We start from the raw sequence: 5,840 nt of genomic DNA on the forward strand, positions 1-5,840 counted from the left end.
AAAAAAAATCACAGAAAGCAATGGACTGGGCTATGGAATCATAACTCATACAAGGTAACAATTAACTAAATTATTTGAAAACTAATGTAGCCCATTTACTATTAGCATGCTTCTTATATAAAATATAATGAGTTGTATTCTCTGATATTGACTTCAAATGACAAGTTGAAACTAATAAGGTATATCCTACCAATAATATCTAATACTATTTTTGTCTAGGATACACACTGAGCAGAAAAGAAAAAAATAACAGGATGGATATGTAGACTTGTATTGGTTGCGTAAAGATCACTTTGAAAAAACTTTAAATAAAACTGATTAAGAAAAATTTTGAGGCATTTTTAAAACATGGCTCACATTTTAATTCAGACATGAGTTGGAAAAAGAAGTACAAAAACCTTCAATATAAAGGACTTTCTGCATGGAAGAATTACAACAAAAAGCTTCTGTACATGGTATTAGAAGCATAGATAATGGTGACATAAAAACATAAACCAAAAATCACTTCCTGTTTTATACCATCAGAAAGAAACTTATTTTGTTGAAGTTAAAAAAAAAGGAACAAGCACATTGCAATCTCCCCATTAAAACATGAGACAACTGTATATATATCTGGAAGTTTACCAATCAGTGAGTCTCAGTGTATCTAGATATACCCCTATTAGAGAGCAGCTTCCTGGAAATATAGCTGCTAAATCAAAAGTACCTTTATTTTTTTTAATCTTACTATTTTCAAATTGCCTTCCATCATGACAGTTTATAAAAGGTTCATCTAGGTTATGTGGCCAAATTCAACCTAGTACTCTATGTCTCAGAATCATGGTTTTGTAATTTTACTTACAACAGAACATTCGGAATAGCACTTCTTTATTAAGGTCTTTCATGTCATTAAGGTTTATTGTTCTATGCATGTTCAAACTGTCTATACATGTAACCCATCAGGACTCTTCATTTAGCAGCAACACATAGACAGATATTACACTGTGCCTATTTATCTCACAGAAACGAATAAAATATCTTTTTTTCCTTTTTTTAGTTTAATATTTTTCTTATCAGTTACATTTTATTAACTCTGTATCCCAGCCGTGTCCCGATCCCTCATTCCGTCCCAGTACCTCCCTCCCTCCCAAAATATCTCTTTTTGTGACAATGTTTAAATCTTTTTATTTGTACCCTATATCCCATTCCTCATACTTGATCTCCCTTGATTTTTCCTTCTCTAAATACATCATTTCTACTGTCATACAAACATAAACTTAAAGAACACCTTCTCATTTGACAACTACTCCAGATGTTATTTTATTTCTCTATATATCTTCTTATATGCACTTTTAAAATATGTATTTTTAAATATGTGTGTATGTGTATATCTGTGTAGGGATGTGTGCAGTGCCCTCAGAGGCCAGAAGAGGACACTGAGTTTCTCAAACCAGTTAAAATTAGTTCTTGATGCTAGGAATTGAACTCAGTTCCTCCTCAATAATACTGTGCATTCTTAATAGTTAAGCCATTTTTTCCTAGCTCCATAACCAAATCTCTTTAAATGGCCTAATTTTATGGATGGTTTTGTCTCGTTAATCACACCATCCTTCCTAAAACTCTTTTTTATTGCCTTAACAGTGAGTAAATTCAGGATATTGTGCACCTAGCTTTTTGTTGTATATAGTCTACTTTGCTGATTCCTCACAGTTTTTGCCTACAGCTGGTCCTAAGTAATTTTCCCTTTTATTCATCTAAATTTTATGTTAGAGTTAGCTCAGCCAGTTTAATGATTTCAAGATATCTGTATATTAACTACCAAATCTATAATCCTGCTCCATAATTCTGTGAACTGTAGACTCATAAAAATAAAAACTGAAACCTTTTTCTTGTTATTCCATCTCACACTATACCAAAGAGAATTCAAAGAACCATGATTCCTAAAACAAATGTCTATATCTGTGTCTACCCAGTTTCTCTATCCAAATGAGTGGCAACATCATACACCCACCCAACTGTATACACCAAAACCATGAGTTGTATATGATCTTCCCATTTATCTCAATCTCCATTTTATTAATAGTAATGCTAATGATATTAATTACAAGAGGAGTTAGTCCTTCAGGAATATTCATTATGTGTCGGAGCACTGTGCTGAGTGTTTTGTTCATACAGAATTCTTTCTTTATCTGCAATTTTGCTTTTTCATATTTTACTAATTTCCAGTAAACCACCACAATCAACCATAGTTTTCTAAGTAAGCCACATATATAAGCAATGAGGTAGAATATACATAAACATAAGAGGATTCTAGGAAATTGGCTATAGAAACCCATAAATATTATCTTAAAACAGGGGAAAAGTTAAAAATTAAGAGAGATGCGAAAAAAAGAGAGAGAAATGAGAAAGGGTAGATGTAGAGAAGTGTCACAGAGTTAAGCTAAATATTTTGAAGCAAAGGACAAAGTAATCATTAAGCAATTAGCTTGGGAAGAACGGGAGTGAATATAAGAACAACATCTGAAAACTGACTTATTACATATCTGAAATCACAGAAATCAGCAATACTAAATTTTATTCTAACATAAACAAATCATATATGGGAGTGTATTCACATATATTAGAAATCCTAAAATTATTTTGAAATCACATTTGTGATTTTATGCCATCTTCCACAAAGTTTACAAATTATTTTACATCTTCAGAAAGGCATTGGCTCCCATTCAGTTTCTTATCAATCTGTTATGTTATTTGTATATTGTTCACCAATATCCTCTCATGGTAACAGTATTTGAAGAGGGAAAGGGCTCACAGGCCAAGGAAGGTAAGCAAGCCTCTAAAAGAGCGTTTTTTCCCTTCCTCGGCGCTACCTACGAGGTGGCTGCCATCTGTTTTGAGGCAACATGGCTGCCCTCCGGCCTCTGGTGAAGCCCAATATCGTCAAAAAAGAGGACCAAGAAGTTCATCAGGCACCAGTCAGACCGATATGTAAAAATTAAGCAAAACTTGAGGAAACCCAGAGGTATTGACAACAGGGTTCGGAGAAGATTCAAGGGCCAGATCCTGATGCCCAACATTGGTTGTGGGAGCAACAAGAAAACTAAGCACATGCTGCTTAGCTGCTTCTGGAAGTTTCTGGTCCACAATGTAAAAGAGCTGGAAGTGCTGCTGAAGTGCAACAAGTCTTATTGTGTTGAGATTGCTCACAATGTGTCCTCCAGGAACCGGAAAGCCATCGTAGAAAGAGCAGCACAGCTGGCCATCAGAGTGACCAATCCCAATGCCAGGCTGCACAGTGAAGAGAATGAGTAGATGGCTTGTGTCCGTGTTTTATTTGTGTTTAAAATAAAACCACAAAAACTGCCAAAAAAAAAAAAAGAGTGGTTTTCAACTTTCCTAATGCTGCAACAGGTCCACATGTTGTGATGACCCCACACCATAAAATTATTTCATTTTTACTTCATAACAATAATATTGCTATTGTTATGAATCATAATGTAAATATCTGATATGCAACCCCCAAAGGGAATTACAACCCACAGAATAAGAACCACTGTTTTAGAAGATGGAAAAAACAAGAAACAAAGTATCCACTACAGTCTCAAAAAAGAAGTATAGTGGCCTACTTTAACACAACTCTGACTTCAGGTTTTTCGAACAAGCACCCAGTGTCACATACCCATGCTCAAAGAAATGGCTGGGATAATTTAATGAAAAGAAATGGGAAAATGGAACGCAGCAGCATGGAAAAACCAGATCTAAATAAAGGAAGGCTCAAAAGAGAAGAGAGGAAGGAAGCAACTTCCACCCACCTTCAAAGTGACAATTACAGATTCCTTGTCAAATCTAGCTAGGAAAACAGCTGTGAAAATAAGCCAAACCTCCCCCAAATGCTATTTCACTGGCACGAAGAAACAGCTGCAGTTTCCTTTCTCACTCCTGCTCTTGCTCACCAGGAGCTTAAGGACACACTCAGAAAATATTTTCCAGATTGACAGAAACATGCCTAATCAACACTGGACACTGTTCTCTAACCCAATGAAACTTTTAAGCTAACAATACTGAAAAGAAATAGAAACTGACCTTATTTAGAAAAGAGGATTGATAATGTGACCAAATTGGAAGTAGTGACCAGTAGTTCCCATACATCTGGGAGGTAAATGGTTCAATAACAAAAAGGATTTGCCATACAATAATGTTGACTTATGCTCAGTTTATGACTGTTAATGAGTGACAGGGAGCACTACACAAATGACTGATCATATGGCTATTTGAGGGGATAATATGTAATAACCCTTTTTAAATTGAATTTTTATTTTTTAATATTAATTAGAGTTTATTCACTTTGTATCCCAGATGTAGTCCCTTCCTTCATTCCCTCCAAATCTCACCCTCCTTTCTTCTTCTTCTCCCATGTCCCTCTTCAAGTCCACTGACATGGAGGTCCTCCTCCTAGGACTTCCATCTGACCTTAGCTTATCTGGTCTCAAAAGGACTGGCTGCATTGTCCTCCTCTGTGGCCTGGCAAGGATGCTCCCCACTCAGGAGGGACAGTTGGTGGTCAAAGAGCCAACCACTGAGTCCATATCACAGACAATCCCTGTTCCCTTAACAAGAGTACCCACTTGGATACTGAGCTGCCACGGGCTACATCTGAGCAGGGTTTGTAGGTTATATACATGAATGGTCCTTGTTTGGAGTATCAGTCTCAGAAAAGACCCCTTTGTCTAGATATTTTGGTTCTGTTGCTTTCCTTGTGGAGCTCCTGTTCTCTCCAGGTCTTACCATCTTCCCCTTTTTTCATCAGATTCCCTGTACTCTGCCCAAAGTTTGGTCATGAGACTCAGTATATGCTTTGATACACTGCTGAGTAGAGTCGTTCAGAGGCCCTCTGTGGTAGACTTCAGTCCTGTTCCCTGTTTCCTCTTTCTTCCAATCTCCATCCTGTTTGTTTTTCTGCGTGAGAATTGATCATCTTACTCAGGGTTCTCCTTCTTGCTTAGCTTCTTTAGGTGTACAGATTTCTGTAGGTTTATCCTATATTCTATGTCTAGTAACCACTTATAAGTGCGTATCTACCGGGTGTGTCTTTCTGCTTCTGGGATACCTCACTCAGGATGATATTTTCTAGATCCCACCATTTGCTTGCAAATATCATGATTTCCTTGCTTTTAATTGCTGAATAGTATTCCATTGTGTAAAGGTACCAGAATTTCTGTATCTGTTTCTCCTTTGAGGGACATCTGGATTGTTTCCAGGTTCTGGCTAATACAAATAAAGCTGCTATGAACATGGTTGAGGAAATGTTCTTGCTGTTTAAGAACACGTAAAAGATATCATCCACTATGACTAAGTAGGCTTCATCCCAGGCATGCAAGGGTGGTTCAATATACAGAAATCCATTAATGTAATTTACTACATAAAAAAACTGAAGGAGAAAAACCACATGATCATCTCCTTAGATGCTGAAAAAGCATTTGACAAAATCCAACACCCATTCATGTTTAAAGCCATGGAGAGATCAGGGATACAAGGACGCATACCTAACATAGTAAAGACAATAAACAGCAAGCCTAGAGCCAACATCAAACTAAACAGAGAGAAAATTAAATCAATCCCACTGAAATCAGGGACAAGGCAAGGCTGCCCACTCTCTCCATATCTCTTAAACATTGCACTTGAAGTCTGAGCTAAAGCAATAAGACAACTAAAGGTAATCAAGGTTATACAAATCAGGAAGGAAGAAATCGTAGTATCACTATTTGCAGATAATATGATAGTATACATGAGTGATAACTCTTTATGAGCGTTTTGTCAATTATTTTGTCTTCAAGACATTAAGTCCCACAGAGAATATTTGT

At 36.5% G+C, this 5,840-nt stretch overlaps 1 pseudogene; it reads left to right on the forward strand.

Annotated features, from left to right (window-relative positions):
- The first annotated feature begins 2,838 nt into the window (after positions 1-2,838).
- On the forward strand, positions 2,839-3,347 carry LOC129676779 (60S ribosomal protein L32-like; annotated as a pseudogene).
- Positions 3,348-5,840: the final 2,493 nt, after the last annotated feature.

Source organism: Psammomys obesus, unplaced genomic scaffold (genome assembly GCF_907164565.1).
Source record: "Psammomys obesus unplaced genomic scaffold, mPsaObe1.curated_primary_1811, whole genome shotgun sequence".
NCBI lineage: Eukaryota > Metazoa > Chordata > Mammalia > Rodentia > Muridae > Psammomys > Psammomys obesus.